We start from the raw sequence: 23,047 nt of genomic DNA, 5'->3' as shown, positions 1-23,047 counted from the left end.
TAATGTATTTGACTATTCTAATAAAATTTTAAGTTTAATATCTTTCATATAAGAATTAAAACTCATGTCAATGCTTAAAAAAAAAAAATCATTTCTATATGAACTATAGTTATATATATATATATGTATGAAATCTTTCTTTCATGATTTGCTGGCCAACTTGTGCAGCTCCATCAATCAAATCTGCAAATTTCAACTTTTTAAAATGCATTGCATGTAGAAGTAACCCATTTAATTAGTTCAACATCTAAAATAAAATAATAACAAATTCTTAAATCCATTTAACCTAAAAATGACAAGTGGCTACTTTAGAAGCAACTTCTCTTGCCAATTTCCACCACACCAACATATAAAAATTCTTTGGACTGTCTCCAACTTGCTGTCTTCTCAATAAATTAAAAGGTAAAGTTTGGAGATTAATAAAGTATCATTCAATTGTTTAAGGGCTAATCCTTATATTAAAAAATTTATATATATATTATTAAAAAAATTAGGGTTTGACATAAATGGAAGCTTCTAGGTCAATCTTGGACCCTAGATTAATTATATATGTTTAAAACCCAAATATGTTGTTAGGGAAAGCTAAAACCTGTCAGAATATTGGTGAACGAAAGCATCCAAAGGAAAGATACTTTTCACCTAAGACAATTTTAAGATTCTCATCAATGCCTTGTGGTGACATGGTGGTTGGGATCAATTCTTCTTTTTTTTTTTAATTTATTATTCTATTTATAATTGTATTGCAAAAATAAAAATTGAAGCTTGAAGTTCTAAATTTTGGACAGTTATGTTTATAATAGTGAACTAGAAAAAATTGAGCTCCTACTCTTGAAAATTCGAATTAGAAAAAGAAAATTCAACAAAAATCAGAAAGAGATATTTTTAATATATTTGTTATTAATAGAATATATTACTTTAAATTAAATAATTCATTGTATTTCTTTGCAGTGATGAAATTATGAGCCTTTACTATTTATGACTCATAATGTTATGGTAATCGAAGAAGGAAATCAATGGTTAATAAATGATATTGATTATAGTTAGCAGGCAATTTTTTTTTGGTGTTGCCATATAGGATTCCAAATTAATAAAATGTGTAATGACTTAATTGTTTATCTTTATATTTACTTAAAAATAAAGTTAATTATAATTGTTTATTGATTAGATTAAACCGTCTTAATGTAACATCAAATTAATGAATTTTACCACCTTTCATTTTACTTCTTTTTTTTTTTATTTCTCTTTACAATTCAACATTTTTAATCCATACTCTTGAACGCATATCTATCTACTAATTTTTTACTAATTAATTTTGACTTTTATTTTTAATAAAATAACATTTATTTTAAAATATTTTGATGTAGAAAGAATTGTTGTTTCAATTTTAATCCACATGCTCGATTTTAAAATATTTTTAGTTTATTTCTATTTATTAACTTTATTTTAAACACAGATTTTATTTTCATTTTTGTAATTTCTTCAAATTTTTCAGTTTTTACTGTTTTATTTTCAAATTTTATATTCTATTTGATGATTGTAGATCTTAGTCATATAACAAAGCGTTGTTAATTTGAAGTGTTAATGATATTAAGAGATGAATGGAAAAATGAAAAAAAAAAAAGTATATGAAACACAAATATATTCTTTTTATTTTATTTTATTTTTTAGAATAGAAGGTGTTCCTTCACCTCTTTTATATTAACAAATTCCCATCAAGTTGTAAAGCATAAAATTTTTCGATACCTCCTATTATACGTGTTTTCTAAAAATAGAATTTATGTTTTCACAAAAGAATTTATATTTTCATCTTACATCGAAACAATTCGTGAGATTTATCCGGCTCTAACTCTATTTCAGAATATTTTTATAAACAGTAATTGTTTTTTTTACCATTTTAGTGTATGTAAAATAAAACGATGGCGGCAATGTGAAGTCATACGAAACGTCGTATTTTGTCTGTTAAGTCCAAAAGCGTGTGAAGATGTGGAGATTTTGTCTCAACTTCCACAGTTATGAAGTTCCAATTTTTAAAATGATTTTATTTTGGCATGCAGGATAAGAGAAAGAGATGAAAATAGAGATAAATATTTTTTAACTTAATATATGCATTTTGGTGTTTTTATTAAAAATTAACAGGAAAAATGTTTTTTTATTAGCGTAAAAAATAAATAGTTGAAGGACATTAAAAATTTAGGGATGAATTAATGTATTTACTAAAAAAGGATGAACAAAATAATAACAAAAGTTAAAAATTATAAATTAAATAATAATTCTCTCTTGATATATATTTTAGAAAGAAATTTCTGGCAATATCTCAAAAAAGAATTCATTAATTAGTTTCCTTCAATATCTCAAAAAAAATTATTATTTTATCAAACTACTAAATAATAATAAAAATTGAAATTTTAAAATATTAATTAGTTCAATGCATATGATAAATTTTTTTTAAATTTTATTCGTTTATATTAAAATGAGAATAAATATGGAGAATATATGATTATTCTAAAAAAAAATCAAAATATAATAAAATGTTATTAACTTATTGAATATTTTTATAAAATAGACCAAGTGAAGGTGAAAATTTTATATGAGTAAAGAAAGTGAGAGAATTTATTTATGAAAGAAATATAGAAAGTCACTTCCATTTAATAGTTGCATCGAAATGAATATGGCATGATAGAATAATAAACAGTTGCCAGTAAAAAGTTGGTGACATTTTTTTCCCATTTTAGAATAAAAATTTGATGATTTTTTTTATTATTTTTAACGGTAAAAATGCTCCAAATACAGTGAGACTTACAAGAGGAAAATGACTTTCCAATTCTATATTTCATAAATCATTATGTTTAGCTTCTTTTATGAAATCAAGAAATATATTCTTTTATGAAATCATAATAAAAATTAAATGTTTAATTTATTGATGACAAAAAAATTCAAATATCAATTTCAAATGCTTAATGAAGTAATGGAAGACGATAAACAAATTACCAAAATAATTTTGTTTTTAAAGATTTTATTAGAATAATGCAATTTTAAATGAGGAATTTTATCGGCAGATGCAACAGATTTAATGTAATTGGATAATACAATGAAACTTGAAACAATCAAGTAGTGATCTGGTTGGTCTTCTTACTATGTGAGAATTATTTAACATTGAGGGTCTATTCGATAATTTTAGCAATTCTAGTAAATTTTAGCCGATGTAGTACTTTCAGCTATTTAACTAAGAGTTAGCGGTTAGATATTAGTTGTTAGATATTCATATAGCTGTTAAATAGAAATGTTTAGAAAAAATAATTGTTTGATTAGCTATTTATATAAAAAGACAAAACAAAAAAAAGATGCGGTTACAGAGAACGAGCCAAAAACAAGTGATATGCATAGACATTATATAAAATTCCGTTGAAACATTACCTCAAACTCTAAATGAACACAATAATTAATTAAAATAATATTTTAATCCAATCAAAACACTGAACACTACTCCAAACGCTTCTACCTATCAAAGCCTGCATCTGCTTGGTCCATCCACTCTTCAATAAATGCAGTTTTTAATTTTTCAGTAAATATATTGTTCAAGTCCCTTTTGTATATTTCTCAAATATAGAACTTCTTCCTTCAAGTCAATATAAGAATACATTAAAATATTATTACAAGATTTGATTAATTGTTGAAATATATAGATAACAAAGAATAAATGAACATGAGATTTTCAATTTAAAGTTTTTATACTTAATTTATAGTATATAAAATCTAACTTAATTCTTACTCAGTACAGAGGCCATACAGCATTCAAAACTCAAAAGATGGGAAAACCAATAACAATGTGCACCTTTCTCTTTGATATTCTCACGCTCAACATATCGTCCTGCTCAACAATGTGCAACTGATACAAGGTACTTACTCTTTCATTCAAGAATCACAAAATTATTCAGCTTTCGATCTAATCATATTCCAGTTCATCAGGAGTAACTGGCCGTTTGAGTGGAATAATAGACTTCTTTTCAACATCCCGCGATAAAGCTTTCCTCATGTCTGAATCCAGAGCACAATAAAGTAAGTAATTGAGAGGTGATAAGAGCCCAATAGAACGAAATCAGAAATGTTTCGGTCAGGTGTAAACTTGCCTAAGCCATCTTCCTCCCCTGAGTAATATCGGAGCACTCGTCTATAGATTACATACCCGAGCTGAAAAGAAAGGAAGATCGATAAACATTACATTCTCATATTATTGATGGATCAGAAAGAAAAAGAACACAGTCACACACTTAATGAATGTCCCCCTCCAGAAAACATATTGAACATGAATGAAACTTGTAAATGAATATCTTCCATCCAGTTATGACCCAGTTACTCAGCAGAGCAGTTTCTCATGGGAAAATGCAAGCAAATCTAAGCAGTTAAATCCTACAATTTGCCTAACAAAATTAACTGATCCAAACTAGCAGTACTACAAAAGCACATTTGTCGATGCTTGGTGAGGTTAACACCATGCCGGCTTCAATTTCTTTTGGCAATGAAGACACATCCATGCATCTCTTGAAACACTTTTTTTTGATATTATCCAGTTCTTTTAAGAACTTATATGAAAGAAAAAGAAAAAAAACAAATATCAAAGCTCTAAATAAGAATTAGGAATGAATGCTAACCAAAATTAACGATATTGGCTACGTCATGTAATATTCCCAAGAAGGAAGTTTATATAATTGAGGTCAAATGGCATTAATTAAAAGAAAAAGAATATCAAAACTAAAAACTCACAAGAAGATTTGAAGCCCCTATTTTACAAATTAGAGAAGTATGATCAAGTAGCAACAAAATTGCAAATTTACCATCACTCAAGACCACATTACCTTCTCGTACATCTTTATGGCTGGTGTATTTTGACGCTCTAACAAACAGATCCACGAAGTATGCCTTATCACTGAAAAAAAAAAAAAAAAAAGGTTGTCGTTAGAAAGATTCTTGCGCCTATACTAATCCAGACGATGAGTTAAAAAGTAAAGACAGAAGAGGTAATCAAACAAAAGCCTTAAGCCCGTCCGAGTAATTCTATCTAAAAGATAGAATATTTACCGAAATCCAACAACTAGACAATAACAACAGCTGAACAAAACATCCAAAATGGTTTTCTAGCCACACTGGCCCATAGTTCTATATCAATATGTTAATATGAATAGGAAAGCAATATCGTTAGCAAGGAGACATAAACAATGCAGCACAAATAGAAGGACTGGCACTTCCTGAGAAAATTCACAATTCAAAGGACCTCATAAGACTGCACTTGTCTTCCTAAGAACTAAGAGGTTGAACCTACAGAGCAGGAAATAGTGCAAGACCAAACTTCCCACAGTTTTCTAAAGTGTGTCCAGAAATAGATTCTAGGAACTTCCAAAACTAAATAAATTTGGAAATAAGATGATACTCTATAGCTCAATGTCATCTAAGTCTCAACCCTTCCGAGAGCCCAACTTAAGCCAAAATGCCAACTCAGCTGGACGTAGACATGCATATCAATAATAAAAGTAGAGCTGCATAATGTTGCAAACAAAGCCCCAAAAGAATGTTCTCTCTTCATAATGAGTTTCATATAAAAAGAAACCAATATAATATTAACATACAACCACCATATGATTTAATGATGCTGCTGTGCTAATGGAAAATCCCAAAAGTCCCTATCTTAACATGAATTTCATTCATTCAAGCAAAAGAATCCAAAAGTCCTATCTTAACATCGATTTCATTCATTCAAGCAAAAGACATTAAAACAAGGCCAAGGACTCAAAGATTCTAGATATGAGTATTAGCAATCGTTGATTACAATTTCCAGTAAAAATAATATAATTATCAGAAGAAAGAAAAATAGCAAAAGTTCCTTCATCATGTGAAAATCTTACATTTTATCACTAATGTCTTCGAGGAGGTTCATGAGTTTTTTAGCTAATTGTTGCCTGCGGTATTCAGTAGCCACTGTAACTGCCGTGACATGTCCATGCCAGGACTCGCCTTGTCCTTCTACTTTACCATAACTACAACCATCCACAAAGATTGCCCTCTTTTAGGCTTTCTCTTTCTTTGTCACCAAAAAAAGGTAAAAATTACACACAAAATAATGAATTAAAAAGGGAAGAAAGAGGAAGAGCTTACTGTAACCCATGATTTTACTACTAGGCCTTCAGCAACATGAAAATAGTCCGGCCATCTTGCCAAATAAGTCATATAGAATGACATGTTGAACTACACAATCGATTTTCTTGAAGACTATTAATATCATTTCATTAGCAATATAATTAATTGAAAAATTTTTAGAAATTCAGCTTACAGTTTCAGTGAGATGGTCGAGATTTACAGAGGAAAACCGGGAGAAGATCTTTGCAGCAGAATCGGCGAATGGTTGTCATCTTTCTCTAGTCTCGTATGGTTCCTGGCTCTGAATTGAGATAATTGTGGCCAAAAACTGATCAGTGGACACTTACATAGAAGAAAATTTCCTTCATATCTCAAAAAACAAATCTTGAATGGTTAACAATAATTAATTTAGCCAAACTACTGAAAACAATATCAAAAAATTGAAATTTAAATCAATTAATTAGTTCTATTGAAATATAATATATATATATATATATATGAGATTTCATATTTGTTATTTTATTTTGTAGATTTATATTAAAGTGAGAAAACATATAAAGTAATATCTGATAGAATTAAGACTAATGCTATATGATAGCAAAGTAGCTTGACTACCCTGATAAAGAATATAAAATACCACCTCCACCATATATATACACCTTGTAACTAAATAGTTTATACAAGGCTGTGCTTAACAGCTCCTTATACCATCCACATCACCAATAACCCCCAACTCCACTGCAATAATAAGCAATTATTTCAATGACCCCAACGATAGCAGTCTCAAATCGACCAAAAGACAACAGTAGCTAACAAGAAGAAACATGAGTATATGAGAATGTCCAGTCTCAAATTTCCTATAATTGCAAAAGTTAAGTGTACAGCAAGTTTGGTTGGATATTTGTTCAACTAAACAAACTAAAGTTGAAACATTTTATTTTGTTTTATTTTTTTCATTTTAATTTTCTCTTCCTCTCATTCATCATCAGCCAGACTAGCATAAATCCAAAATTTTAACCTATGTGTCATCGAGAAGAATTCCAAACTTCATCCTTGCAATCCCTTTCAGGTCCAATTTTGACTTTGAGAGAACAGGAAGTGGGTAAGGAATTAAGGATTACGATTTCCCTGTCAATTTCAAGTACCCAACCAATCCCCATTATTTAAAGCAACACAAGATCAACAGGCCCCAAACTACAAAAATTCAATTAATCTTAATGCCACACAATAACACAACAACATGACCAGAGGAAAGAGAAGAAAATATTGAGAAGCTTACTATTGCGGGGCGGTGGTAATAACTAGCGATACGATCACACCACGGAGGAAAACGGATTCAAACTTCAACAGACCAAAAACAAACGAAAACGAAGCTTAAAGTATAGGAAAAAAATGGCAGGAATTTGAAATTGAATAGTGGTGAGATTTACATCTGCTGACCGCTGGGAGCAGTGAATGATTAATTATAGATAAGAAGAATCTGTGAAGGAGACGGTCAAATTATCCGCTTTGGTAACGTTGTCGGCAAACAATTTTGGCCGTCGGTAGTGGACAGGACGAGAAGACTTGTTTTTCAGAAAACGGGTTTGGATTTTGGGAATTCGGATTATGTACATCAACTATTTATTTATTAACTAGTGGCAGTATCTAAGAACTCGAATACAGTTATCGTAGCATTGTTGAAAAATCGGGATATTCGAATTAAAATTTTATTTTTTATTTTTTTAAGCAAGAGATCTTCGCACAAATATTAATAAAAAAAATTCTCACTTAGATGATTCAAAAAAATAGATGGTAATTTCTTTTCTCTTGTGCAATGATAATATCATTAGCAGTTACAACTTATCTATATCCCTACTACATATAAAAGTGAAAATGAGAATAAATAATGAGATTTTTTATATTGTCCTTATAAAATTTAAGATATTTTAAAATAATTTTAATTATAGCCAATTAAAAATTTTGACATAAAATTATATATAATATCTCTATAATTTGATTTGATTGTTTTTATTAGATAAATACATATAGATTAATTAAGCATTTGAAATTTTAAAATTTGACTATTATTATCTTATTACGTTTAATATATTTTATTTTATTATATTATTATATAAATATTAATCCTAATTTTAATTATTTATTATTATTATTAATTATTTCTTTGTATTTAATTATATGTAATCTATCTTCAACATTATTATTTTAAATGAATATGTGAAATATGAGTGAATACCCCGAATTTTTATTTTCAAAACATTTTCCAATTAATTAACGAACCGACAGCCTGGAAATTGCTATTAATATTTTTTAGTGCGAATACTATGAGAAATCGAATCGAAAACCGATTTGTTGAAAAGCCGAAACCGGTTTTGTGAAAATCGAAGATTCTGGGCCGAATCGAACCGAATCGAACCGGTTCGAACCCAACCATCTAGAAACATCCTTTTCCATTTCTATGCAACGACCTAGTAAGGAATTCAATATCAACAGCTAGGAGGCAAACCTTCAAGATACACAACCGAACAAAAAAAAAAAAAGAGGAGGAGGGGGAGTGGGGGGGGGAGGCGGAGGGGAGGGAGGGAAGGTGAGGGAGGGAGGAAAGGGAGGAGGCCAGGCAAGGGTTGCGTCACTGCCAGCGACTGCAGCAGCTCCAGCAAGCCTCTGACCACCGGATTGCGCCTCTGCCGCCGCTCCAGCGTGCCTCCGACCACCGACAGCCACTGCTCTCCGATCCGGCACACGTGGCAATTTCCGATCTAGCAGAAATTCAACAAAAAAAATTATATTGGGGTATAAATTAATTTAAATATATTTTAGTTAATGAATTTAATTTTATTAATGATAGTTACTTAAATTTAGTTAGTTTACTTTTAATAATTTTAGTTGACTTAGTTAATGTTAGTAAAATTAGTTAATTAAATTAATTTTATTATTTGAAGTTAATTAATTTAGTAATATGTTAATGAAATTAATTTTATTACTTGTAGTCAATTAGTTTAGTTAAGTTCATGTTAGTAACGCTAGTTAATTAATTTTATTATTTGTAGTTAATTAATTTGGTTAATTTAATTTGATAATTGTGAGTAGTTAACAGTGTTATAATTTTAGTGTTGATTTAATTAAGGTAGTTTAAATATATGTTATTGTAATGTATAATTTGGATTGTGTGGTGATGTTGAGATTAAAGGAGGATGGGAAAATGTTGTTTGATTAATTGCCCGATGGATGGGCCGTATGGATTGAATAATTGTGAAATTGTTGATATTTTAGCAGGTAGATAGTCTAAATTTTAGGGGAGATGCTGCCGAAATTTCGGTAGAAAATAAATTAATTATAGAAATTAAATTACTTAATAGAGATTAAATTATTTATAGAAATTAAAAATATAGAATAAGATTATTAGAGTGATAAATAAATAAGGAAACCCAATATCTGTATCTATAAATATATATATATAGTTTAAATTAATAAATGAATTAAATGACTGCCAAAACTAGTAAACGAATATAAAATAGAATCTTCAAATTTAAAATTCTTACTTAGAATTCTATTGTTTATTATAGAGGTTTATAAAATTTCGAAATGCGAGGACGAAAGCTGGAAGCATGGAGTGATAAAGACAGTCCTTTTAAAGGACAATAAAGAAATGTGAGTAGTGTTAGATAATTCGCTTCATCCGCCTGCATGCATGCATTCACGGCTAAATGTTATCATGCATTATTTTATTGAAGTGCCATATTATGATGCACTATTTGTTGATAGTAAAAATTGTTTGATTACTTGTGCTATGAATATACTGTGCCTTGTTTGTGTGGAATTGGGATGAAGTGGACCACCATGGGTTTGTGAGGACGGTCTGTGATATGGATCCTGAATATGATATGATATTGACCGTCGGCCGGGAAAATGGGAGATCGGCGCCCCCGTGTGCACCTGATGATATGGATTGTATGGAAAACCACAGGATGGCTTCTTGTTGTTGCGCAACTGATAATCTAGATTTGATTGTAGCCCGCAGGGTGGCCTCCTGTTGTGAGCACTTGATGATCTAGATTGGATGGAGACCACCGGGTGCCTCCTGTGGGTATGGAAAAGAAAGAGAGAATAGAAAAACAATGAGAGGACTGGTCAGTGAGGATTAGACCAGTTGGCCGTATGGGGGATCGGCTCCCCGGTGCACATGTATGAGAGGGCGAGCCATGTGTGAGGACGGCTCGTTGGGGTTTCAGGTGGTGCCACTGACTAATTTCCACGTGATGTGATTATATGAAGGTGATGATACTTGTGATTGCTGCTGTATTGCCATTTGTGTGACAAACTGCATGATCATATAATTAAACGGTAACTAGATAAAAATATTTAGCTTCTGTGTGATTGTGTGGGGTGAGAGGGTTATCTAACCCTACTCATTGAGTTTGGCGCTCACCCCTGCCTACTATTTTTTTTTCAGGTAATAGAAAGAAATAAAAGCCTTGTGGAGTTGAGACACTTATTGTAGAAGACTTTTAATGATAGAAATAACGATGTAAATATAAAGGTAGAGTTCCGCAATTGTATTCCAGTTGGGTTGTAAATAAATAGTAAAAGTCCATATTAAATATATGAACTGCATTTTGAGTTAATGGGCCTGAATCTATAATTATGAATAGAAGGTGAGATTTAAATAAGTTAGGCTTACTACGGGCTTCGGGGGCCTTAAGCCCACCCAGGTCCTAGGGCCGGTCCGGTCCATGGAAATGGGTCGTGACAAAGGTGGTATCAGAGCCCGGGATTGAATTGCGGAACATAGGAAATTAAATAGAGAACTCCTATGTTGGGATCGGCCGTAACCAACAAAGGAGCTGTAGTCGGGATTGAATTCCATTTTAGTGCCGGTGGACGCATCGTGCACGAGGATGGAAGGAAATCTGTATGAAACTTAGGACGAGAATTAAAAGTACAGAAATAATAGGGAATTATAAAAAGAGTCCGGGTAACTGACGTTTCTAAAATAAATACTTCGAGTTTTGCTAAATCCCCTCCATCTATTTTGAAGCAGAGGATCAGTTGGAAATTGGTGTAATGGTCTGATCACCCAGTACACCATGATTCGACAGGAGACACTGCTTCGAAAATTATTTGAAATTATTTAGAAAAGAAGTCGGAGTTTTAAAGATAATAAGAAAGTAAATTTATTTGAACTACGATTTGAGAAACATGTTTTATTATTTGCTTACTGGAAATGTTTTGAAGTTGCAATTAATTGTTTGGTTTTCTTATTTTGTCGGCATGTCAAAAATTTATCTGATTTTAGAATTTTAATTATTTACAATGATTGCATGTTTGATTAAATTTTTATCATATTGTCTATCCCGAGGACTAAATTAGGCCTATAGAAATTAATACTGATAAGTTAATAATAAATAGTATAGAATATGAATCTGACTGAAAATGTCAATTAAGATATAGATTAAATTCTAGAAATGTTACTGTTAGGGATTAAAAAGTGAAAATGGTAATTTAAATTAAATCAAGGGTTAGAAAAGGAGGATCTAAGACAAATAATCATAATAGACAAGAAATCCTCAATTATTCAAGGTGAAACTTAAGAATATAAAAGAAAATGTTAAATGAATTATGTGCTTGAATGTGAAGAACATAATGTTAACTGAATAGGTTAAATTAATTATAGCAATATAAAATAATGTAAACATGATAAAGAAGCAGGTAAAACTTCCTCTGAACAATTAGTATGAAGGGTAAAATTTTGGGTGTTTTAATATAGAATTAAAGTCGTTAGTGAATAATTGGGCAAAAGTTGTGAAGTTAAAATTTGATTAATATGGAAAAGATTGACTAATAGTTAATAGAAATAATTACAAGCCATGAAATAATTATGAATCTATTATAATAAAATGAGCAATTAGATTGAATCGATAATAGACTTATGGAACTAATGTGTAACTAAGGGATAGTTGGTATAATCTAAAAAAATTAGTAAGGTGAAAGTTTAGTTTGTAATAAATTTATTAGACATTATATAATTAAGATCCTAGCACATGTAGGATACTTAAAGGGCTAGACTAAGTTCATAAATCTATTATAATAAAATGAATGTAGAAGATGGTGAATAACTTTAAATCACAAATGGGGAATGAATGGGGAAAGGAACGTGGATGCTGTAGGAAAGCTTAATAAATTAAGGAAATTAGATCGAGGTGCTAAATAAAATAAAATAAAAGTTAATAAATTTGGAAGAGAATAAAGGTCAAAGATAACTCATAATAATGAAATAGAGATTGAAAAATTAGAATAAAGAAATCTGAGAAGCAATGACCTTAGGATGGAATTAAATTTTGTGTAAAATAATGGTTTTACGCCTTAGATTCATGTACCCATCCTTAAAACTCTTTTACGGATAAGACTTAAATGAGGTTGGGTACACTAAGGAGATATGAAGGATAAAAGAAAGATTAAAATGAATCAAAAGGCTAAAGAATTTGGATAAGACTAGGGGATGTTAAATCGTAGAAAAGCCGATGATGATAATATGGTCAATTAATTTATCTACTGTGGAATACTAGAATAAATAATTAGAAACAAATTGGGAAAGAAGAAAAATTCAGATGTAAGAAATACATATAAAAAAAAAATAAAAAAAAATATAATGATGATGATAAAATAAATAACTAAATAAATAAAGATAAAATAATAATATAAATATAAATCACTACTGAAAATAACTTTTGGGAAAATTTAAGGTGTGGACCAATCTACTTGAGAGGCTAGTAATAGTGAAAGGAATAGTAATGATGGAGATTAGAATATTCTTGGTTTAAAAGGATCATTTAGGGATGAAATATGTAACATTAGACTGGAACTAGATGATTTCAGGATTGTCCTCGTGGAGATAGACAATTCATTTTTGTTAAATACCAAAAGGTTGTAGAAAATACAATGAGTATTGATTTTCAAACTTCATGAAAATATTTTTATACCACGATTGAGATTGGTTTAAAATAAAAGTAAATGCAAATTTCTATTAAAAGAATTTCAAGGTTTTGTGTGTGACATGCCGATGTTTTTAAAAGTGGAAAAGGAAAATTATTTTAAAGTTTTTAAATAGTCAGTTACCCATAGGATGGTCCACCTAGGCTGTAGTTGTTAACTCATTCGTCGAATTTTTGAATAAACGATTAATCTACCAATTTATATCAGTGAATATTAGTAAATAAAGACTTAAATTGCTCAAAAATCCTTAGTAGACACATTTGATGAAAGGTTTGATATGAGATAACTAGTGTTGTAGACCATTATTATAAATGAACCCACTGAAATAAATTCTTTCTTAAGAAAAAGAGATATGACATCAATAAAAGAAATGAATTTATTAAGGTAGAAATTAACTTGGTATAAGAGATACAAATTAGTGAAACTTTGAAAGAGGTATATTAAGAATTGAAATTTTAATACTATGCCTTTTAGACTACAAGGAATTGTGACAAATCAGAACTAGAGGAAAATTACTATTTAAATCTGAACCTTCGGATAGTTTACTTGATCAAAAGAGAATTATTTAAATTTTAAGAAATCCTTTGGAGTTAATAATAAGGTAAGACTTAACTTGTGACTTGAATTGAAAAATTGGAAAATGAATGAATTCCTTGTATCTGGTATGACTAATTGGTATTGTGATTATGTATAACTGATGAAAGGAAAATTTCATGAAGAAATTTCCAAGGAAAACTGAACCTATGTGGCTATGGTGATGATTGTTTTGCATTGAATAATATAAATATAATTAGATTCGATTGTGGGATTGGAATATAATTGTGATTTGAGGGGGCTACTGGATTAAGATATGATCTTTGGTTGGAATTGGTTTTAATGATGTCATAATGTGTAATCGCATGAATTTGATAAAGAGAAGAATAAATCTAATGAAAAGAAACTAGTGAAATGAACCGTGAGGTGATTGATAAGAATTTTGACATGTCAGCGGAAGGAGGAAAGACCTGAACTAAGTCAAATCTAGACAATCACATCATGTGGCCTTGTGCTAACCTGAGAAACTAGAGTTGATAAGGTTAAAGGAATAAATTAAAGGAAGTTATAGATACCTTGCTAGACTTAAATAAGAGAGATTAACGAACTAAAGACAGGTGAGATAGATAAGTTGATATTATATTTTAAAACTTTGATGAAAAGCGAAATAATTTGTTTATGTATTATAGATACTAATTAGAGATTTGTTATTAATTCATAATTAAGGCATGAACTGAAGTCTCATATAGAAATGAATAAATTATTTAGTTGACATAGAATTTGACGCCTATTTATTTGATGTACCATTTGGATGGTAAGGTAACATAAAGTTGGAACATAAGAAATTTCATTTAAGACTTTTATATATTGATAGGTATTAGGTAAAATGTAAATAGTTGGGGTAAGTAATAAATGTTAGGATGAAATATTGTTAATGAGATAAATTACTATTAATGATTAATAGTAGATGGAATAATTAAAAAGTATGCTTCAATATTCTTGGGAAGAATTAGTAAGCAACATACGTGAAATAGAGGATTGAAAAGCAAAAGATGTAGTATAGAAGGCAACTTTTAATGATACATGTTAAGATAATTTAAGGAATAAGTGGTAGATGTAAGTAAGGCGATTAAATAGAAAATGTGGGAATCCATATAGAGTAAGAAAACTAATAGTGCAGGGATGTCCTTAGTAAATGAGCTATTTAAATAATTGCGCTAGTGTACCATAAAAATATTATAAGAATACAACTTGTATAAAAAGAACCGATAGAGTGAGTTCGAATAACCCTGCGATATTATAGACAACGAAAATTACAAGAGAATTTTTTTGAAAATTTTGGATTAAAATAACAGTTTTGCAACCTTGATTAGTAAACGATTTAGTCGTAACATATATAAATTAAATGAATCAATTCTTATTATACATAAATTGAATTTTACATTGTTTTGCTTTTGTAAATATTATTACTATTACGCATTTATTGCACAACTCAGTTAATTAAAAGATATTGAATTAAAGACCGATTTTCTAAAGATTTCAGTAACTGTTCGATGATAGTATTGGAGATTTCGGAAATAAAGTTTCTTATAAGCTTCAACTAGGTGGTACTATATAAATTGAATGAAATTTTATTCTAAATATAATAATTGGCGGTAGAAGTACAATCAGAATACCCCACTCGCTGCCTTTCTTCGATCTGTATTTTCGCTTTTGAGCTGTCTCCTTGGTATTGGAAGCCATTTCTTGTAACTTTAAACTTTCCCGTGCGTCCTTTCATATTCTTTCCCACTAGATTCAATTCGAGGACGAATTGTCTTAAGGGGGGGAGATTGAAATACCCCGAATTTTTATTTTCAAAACATTTTCCAATTTAATTTAACGAACCGACAGCCTGGAAATTGCTATTAATATTTTAGTGCGAATACTATGAGAAATCGAATCGAAAACCGATTGAAAAAGCCGAAACCGGTTGAAAATCGAAGATTTGGGCCGAATCGAACCGAATCGAACCGGTTCGACCCAAACCATCTAGAAACATCCTTTTCCCTTTATCTTCAACGCCTATCTCCTTCACTCTCACCATTTCTATGCCACCTCCAGCCCACCACCACCACCACACCTCCCTCTCTTCTTCTTTTTCTTCTTCTTTTTTCTTCTTCTTCTTTCTTTCCTTTTTCTTTCTTTCTTTCCCTTTTCTTCTTCCCTGCAACTGGGTCTGCGTCACTGCCAGCGACTGCAGCAGCTCCAGCAAGCCTCTGACCACCGGATTGCGCCTCTGCCGCCGCTCCAGCGTGCCTCCGACCACCGACAGCCACTGCTCTCCGATCCGGCACACGTGGCAATTTCCGATCTAGCAGAAATTCAACAAAAAAAATTATTGGGGTATAAATTAATTTAAATATATTTTAGTTAATGAATTTAATTTTATTAATGATAGTTACTTAAATTTAGTTAGTTTACTTTTAATAATTTTAGTTGACTTAGTTAATGTTAGTAAAATTAGTTAATTAAATTAATTTTATTATTTGAAGTTAATTAATTTAGTAATATTAGTTAATGAAATTAATTTTATTACTTGTAGTCAATTAGTTTAGTTAAGTTCATGTTAGTAACGCTAGTTAATTAAATTAATTTTATTATTTGTAGTTAATTAATTTGGTTAATTTAATTTGATAATTGTGAGTAGTTAACAGTGTTATAATTTTAGTGTTGATTTAATTAAGGTAGTTTAATATAATGTTATTGTAATGTATAATTTGGATTGTGTGGTGATGTTGAGATTAAAGGAGGATGGGAAAATGTTGTTTGATTAATTGCCCGATGGATGGGCCGTATGGATTGAATAATTGTGAAATTGTTGATATTTTAGCAGGTAGATAGTCTAAATTTTAGGGGAGATGCTGCCGAAATTTCGGTAGAAAATAAATTAATTATAGAAATTAAATTACTTAATAGAGATTAAATTATTTATAGAAATTAAAAATATAGAATAAGATTATTAGAGTGATAAATAAATAAGGAAACCCAATATCTGTATCTATAAATATATATATAGTTTAAATTAATAAATGAATTAAATGACTGCCAAAACTAGTAAACGAATATAAAATAGAATCTTCAAATTTAAAATTCTTACTTAGAATTCTATTGTTTATTATAGAGGTTTATAAAATTTCGAAATGCGAGGACGAAAGCTGGAAGCATGGAGTGATAAAGACAGTCCTTTTAAAGGACAATAAAGAAATGTGAGTAGTGTTAGATAATTCGCTTCATCCGCCTGCATGCATGCATTCACGGCTAAATGTTATCATGCATTATTTATTGAAGTGCCATATTATGATGCACTATTTGTTGATAGTAAAAATTGTTTGATTACTTGTGCTATGAATATACTGTGCCTTGTTTGTGTGGAATTGGGATGAAGTGGACCACCATGGGTTTGTGAGGACGGTCTGTGATATGGATCCTGAATATGATATGATATTGACCGTCGGCCGGGAAAATGGGAGATCGGCGCCCCCGTGTGCACCTGATGATATGGATTGTATGGAAAACCACAGGATGGCTTCTTGTTGTTGCGCACCTGATAATCTAGATTTGATTGTAGCCCGCAGGGTGGCCTCCTGTTGTGAGCACTTGATGATCTAGATTGGATGGAGACCACCGGGTTGCCTCCTGTGGGTATGGAAAAGAAAAGAGAGAATAGAAAAACAATGAGAGGACTGGTCAGTGAGGATTAGACCAGTTGGCCGTATGGGGGATCGGCTCCCCGGTGCACATGTATGAGAGGGCGAGCCATGTGTGAGGACGGCTCGTTGGGGTTTCAGGTGGTGCCACTGACTAATTTCCACGTGATGTGATTATATGAAGGTGATGATACTTGTGATTGCTGCTGTATTGCCATTTGTGTGACAAACTGCATGATCATATAATTAAACGGTAACTAGATAAAAATATTTAGCTTCTGTGTGATTGTGTGGGGTGAGAGGGTTATCTAACCCTACTCATTGAGTTTGGCGCTCACCCCTGCCTACTATTTTTTTTTCAGGTAATAGAAAGAAATAAAAGCCTTGTGGAGTTGAGACACTTATTGTAGAAGACTTTTAATGATAGAAATAACGATGTAAATATAAAGGTAGAGTTCCGCAATTGTATTCCAGTTGGGTTGTAAATAAATAGTAAAAGTCCATATTAAATATATGAACTGCATTTTGAGTTAATGGGCCTGAATCTATAATTATGAATAGAAGGTGAGATTTAAATAAGTTAGGCTTACTACAGGCTTCGGGGGCCTTAAGCCCACCCAGGTCCTAGGGCCGGTCCGGTCCATGGAAATGGGTCGTGACACATACCCCTTCAAAATGCCTTTGAATAGGCTTTATCGAACTACGTTGGCTTTGATTTCTCATTCAAACGAGAGTACGTAGGCACGTTCGGGATTTAACCCCGAGCGGTAAGTCGAAATCACCAAAACACTTTACTGGTCCAATTGCATCAATTTACCTTGCAAAACATTTACACTTAGGTTAGTTAATCAGCATGACATAGTCTCGGGACCCACCTCAGGTTCGTAGATTGTGCCTTAAACTTTGGGGTAATTAATCTAGACTTAGGTTAATTAAAATTGGAGTCATTTAGGGTTCTTTCTTAGTTTTCCCTTATAAAAATAAACTAGGTGGCGACTTCATAAAACACACATGTGAGAATACCTCATTCTAGCACAATTTTGCCTTCGGGGAGGGTTCACAGTATTCATGGTTGAAAACTTGTAGATGCAATAATGGCTGCCAGAACTAATTAATCTTGACAAAGCCAAAAATCATAATCTGGATTGACAACTTCCTTATCACCGTCCTTAATTATAGCAGGAGGATAAGGAAAAGTGCGATTAACATAACCCAGAAGGTTATGACCACGAAGAACGGGCAAGATTTGAGCCCTCCATGTTGGATAGTTTGTAGAAGAAAGTTTGAGAGGAAACTGTGATCCATTCATAGTAATCAAGGTTTTCCCAGAGGAATGAACTGTGTTGGATGTGGAGGCCATAACAATTCAAAGTATAAAAGCGAAAGAGAACTTTCCCAAAGAAGAAGAGAAAAGGATCGGAAAAAAAAAACTAAGAAGAGTTTTTAATGCTCTGATACCATCTCGAACAATACAGAATTGATGAAGAGGAGTTGTTTTTGTATTGATACTGTAGGCTATTCTTATAATACAAGTGGTTACAGCAGATCAGGGCTAAGCATTAATCTAGGAAATACAAATACAAATTCAAAGTATAACAAACTCTTATCTTTTGACAGCTGGCTTAACACTGCTTACCTTGCTAGTACAGAGTTGTGCGGTCTCGGTTTTGTTGTGAGAAATGCTCATGGGGCTGTGATGGCTTGTGGAATTAAACAATTCTCTAACAAGCTGGAGGTTCATGAAGTTGAGACTGTGGTGTTTGCCTTGGAGTCAGCTGCAACCTTATCCTTCCAGAATATTGTTGTTGAGAAGGACTGCCTCCTCCTTGCTCGTCAATTTGGCCAAAGGAGCTTCCCTCCAACTGAATGGGGAAATCGCCCTTTTAATATCCGTTCTTTAGCTTCTAGTTTCGATTCTTTTTCTTCGTCCTATGTTCGTCATTCTGCTAATGTTGTGGCTCACCAATTAGCTCAGATAGCGTTGATTCATACTGAGTCTGAGTGGGTATGGGTTGAAGAGTGGCCACAAATTATTGCCTCTTTGATTCTAGCAGATTCTGGTGCTTAATTTTATAAAGTTCAATTTTCATTCTCAAAATATATATATATATATATAAGAATGTTAAATCTATATCTATACTATATATAAAAGTGAGAATGAGTGGAATAATGATTTTCTATATTATCTTTATAAATATAAGATAATCTAAAATAACTTTAGTCATAGTCAATTAAAAAATTTTAACATAAAAATATATATATCTCTATAATTTGATTGGATTTTTTTAATAGATAAATACATATAGATAATTAAGCATTTGAAATTTAAAATTTTACTGTTATTATCTTATTATATCTAATTATGTTTTATTTCATATATTATATAAATTATTAATAATAATTTAATAATTTTAATAATTTATTATTATTAATTATTTTATTTTATTTACTATTATTATAATTTATCTTCAACATTATTATTTTAAATGAAAATGTGAGGCATTTAAAACTTTAACTTTTTCGAATTTATTTTAAATAAATATATCTAGATAATTAAGTTTTGATTTAAAAAGGTTATGGTTAAATTTCTTCAATTACAAATTGCAATCTAATTTGGTTGGCCAAAAAATAAGATAAAAAATATTATTTTTAAACATTTCGAATTTGATTAATTATATTGATATCTTATTTAATTTAAATCCTATTCTTTTTATTAAGGAATATAATTTTATTAATAAATTTTTTAAATGATTTAATGATTTTGATTGGCTAAAAAATAAAAATAAAAATTATTATTTATAAATATTTAATTTAATTTATTAGATTAGTTTCTTATTCTATTGTTAAAGTATATTTATTTATTAAAAAGATTATAGTGAAAGTTATTAACAAAACATGTAAGTCAATTATAAAACGTAAAATAAAATATATGATGACTTTTATAAATCAATTTGGTATTTAAACAAAAAATAAAAATAACTAGCATATAATAAAACTATATAAACCGGTTGTTGAAGAGAATATAAATGACATATTTCATATTTAAATTGTCATTTTAAAGAGAGAAACAAATATATCAATTTTTTTCAATGAGATATTACAGCGCAAGACATATAACTAAAAAATATATTTTACTGTATATATAAAAACCACTATATTTATTGCAATCTAAATAAGAATTTATATTTTAATTATATAAATAAAAAGGCTAAACAAGTATAAAAAACGAGCATATAACAAAGATAGTTAACGTGAAACTAGTTATCTTAATAGTTAGATTAGTGGTGGAATAAAGGAGAAAAAAATAATGTGATAATAAAATGAGATCTTGATTGTCTTAAATATGAAATGTTTTAAATTTTCATGTAAAATACATCTTTTAGATTTGCAAAATATTTAATAATGACAGGAGAGAAGCAAGAGTTTAAAATTAAAAGGAGTGAAGTAGTAAATACAAATGTTATGGGAGGCAAATGGTTAAAGCACTATAGAAAATTTTGAAAGGATCATTGATTTGAATATAGTCTATGCTTCAATCTCCTGTTTCACATCATTTTATTATGGCACTTTTACCGTTAATCAATGGTAGAGTAAATTGATAATAAAGAGGAAAAACAAATTGTGTGTAATAAAAAGATGCAAAATTTAGGGTAATTTAATTTGCGAAAAAATAATTAATTCGTCTCTGAAGTTTTACAAAATTAATTAATTCATCATTGCATTTTTCTATATTAGATATTTAGTTCATAAGGTTTGATTCTGTCTTATTAAATGGTCCTTTTATCTAATTTTTCTGATTTTGCCGTTAAATGTATCATAAAATACTAAAATACCCTCTCAATTAGAAAAAAATTAAAGCCACCTCTTCTTCTCCTGTAACTCTTCAAATCTCATATCTTCAACTATATAAACTCAAAAAAAAAAAAATTAAACATTAAAAAATAAATACCCATTTGATTTCTTCCTCTTCCAATGCTTTTGAGACTTTCGGAGCATGGATAAATACTTGCTTTTGATATTTGAAGGCTCTAAGCTAATGGGCCTATCTATTTCTTTATTTTCTTTGTAACCAAACGGTATAATCATGCTTCTTCGTTAAATTTCTTGATGATTTTTTTTATAAGAGGGATTATTGAAATTCTGGTTCTTTTCTTGTTGAAATTCGAGGGATTGTTTTATGGGAAAATAATAATTGGGTCCTTAAGTTTTGACCTAATTAACACTTCAGAACCTCAATTTTCGAAAATTAACATGGAGGTCCCTAAATTTTAATTCTGTCAACAAAAACGTCCTTCCTTCCAAAATCAACACTTTTTTCTGTCAAATAAATGTGAAATTCTGAAAATACCATCACTTAAAAGAACCAATTAAGCTTCACCGCCATCAATGGCGTATTAACACCAATAAAGCACCATCTCCGAATCTTCTCTGGAGAACCTAAACTAAAACTCAAACCAAGAAGCCCATAAAAAACGCCATAATCCAATAATTCATGTCCTACTTTTAATCCCACCAAATCCAAGACTTAATCTCAAATTTTGAGAGAGAATCGAAGAAATAAAGGAGAAAGAAGAAGGTGATAGAAAAAATATGTGCATAAATACTAGCCTTAGTAATGGTGGCGGTGGTAGTTATTGTTGTGATATTGCTTGCGGCAGCATAATGATAGTGATTATTTATATCCAAAGAAGCCAATCATATTAATTAGACGCAAGAACCATCCTAATCTTTTTCCCTCCTCTTCATTGCTATTAAATATCCCAGATTTACCAACCTTTGAGTATGATTTTGATGAAGATAATTCAAATCGGACGGTAGCGGACGTTGCTACCGATGCATCGATAGAGCTATTACAGTTTTAATGATCTCTATCTTTTTGTTTTTTTTTTCCAATGATCTTGACACCTCCATCTCTCTAATCGTCACGATGGACATACCTACTAACTCTACTCAGTAAAGCATGCCTATGAATGTGTCTTCTATGATGAGCGCTCCATTCTTTGTCCAACGCCGGCAACAAACTTCTTCTTATAGTTTAACCTCACTTAAAAATTATTTTTATTTTAAGTGAGGGTATTTTTGGAATTCTATATTTATTTAATGGAAAAAGGTGTTAATTTGGACGGAAGGATGTTTCTATTGAAAGAAATAAAATTTAGGGACCTTGATGCGGATGAGGTTCTGAAGTGTTAATTAGACCAAAACTTAGGGATCAGATTATTATTTTCCCTTGTTTTAATTTAAGCAAGGAGAAGGTGAAGTCTCTTCTTTTGAGAGTTTGAGTTAGATTTGATTTACCAGTAGTAGTTGTATATAGTCTTTTTATTGATATTTTGGTAGTTTAGATTTTCCAAAAGCACACTGGCCTAGCCAACACAAATCTTTCCTCAAATCTTTCTCATCCCACTGACACAACAGACCCGTGCCGGTCACCTTTCCAGCTCCAAGAACATATACTCGTTCTTTTTCTAGAGTCCTAGAGATGAGTCACTGTCGTCTCTAGCACTTTTGAAAGAGAGAAAGGCTACAGTAAAGTAAGAGTTTTATTTGCATCCATCATCGTTTGCCTACACCAAAAGGAAGCAAGTTATCGAAGCTGTGGACTCTTTTTTTATTCCACTAAGTAAGAAAAATGAAGTTTAAGGGTAACATTAGTCATTTTAAAATAACCCTCTCTCCTCTCTCTTGCTTTTTACTTTTAT

General features: G+C 30.6%; 1 long non-coding RNA gene and 1 pseudogene across 3 annotated transcripts; one reads left to right on the top strand and one right to left on the bottom strand.

The window, feature by feature from the left end:
- Positions 1–3,736: 3,736 nt before the first annotated feature.
- LOC149492023 (N-terminal acetyltransferase B complex catalytic subunit NAA20-like) lies at positions 3,737–7,481 on the bottom strand (annotated as a pseudogene). Its single transcript, XR_016319174.1, has 8 exons — positions 7,409–7,481; positions 7,148–7,257; positions 6,323–6,430; positions 6,166–6,237; positions 5,898–6,055; positions 4,854–4,924; positions 4,128–4,188; positions 3,737–4,035 (listed from the first exon to the last, which is right to left on the bottom strand). The product of XR_016319174.1 is annotated as an N-terminal acetyltransferase B complex catalytic subunit NAA20-like (transcript).
- Positions 7,482–8,760: 1,279 nt separating this feature from the next.
- LOC149492022 (uncharacterized) lies at positions 8,761–17,879 on the top strand. Of its 2 annotated transcripts, XR_016319173.1 has the most exons (4): positions 8,761–8,922; positions 9,696–9,780; positions 16,820–16,904; positions 17,708–17,879. It is a non-coding gene; the product is annotated as an uncharacterized LOC149492022 (long non-coding RNA). The 2 variants fall into 2 exon arrangements; XR_016319172.1 differs by lacking the exons at positions 16,820–16,904; positions 17,708–17,879 and adding an exon at positions 10,583–10,754.
- Positions 17,880–23,047: the final 5,168 nt, after the last annotated feature.

Source organism: Jatropha curcas, unplaced genomic scaffold (assembly GCF_041381405.1).
Source record: "Jatropha curcas cultivar XTBG-Jc1 unplaced genomic scaffold, XTBG_Jcur_1.0 HiC_scaffold_164_pilon, whole genome shotgun sequence".
Taxonomy (NCBI): Eukaryota; Viridiplantae; Streptophyta; class Magnoliopsida; order Malpighiales; family Euphorbiaceae; genus Jatropha; species Jatropha curcas.
Note: the sequence above shows the minus strand (reverse complement) of the source record. Positions and strands in the feature narration are given on the sequence as shown.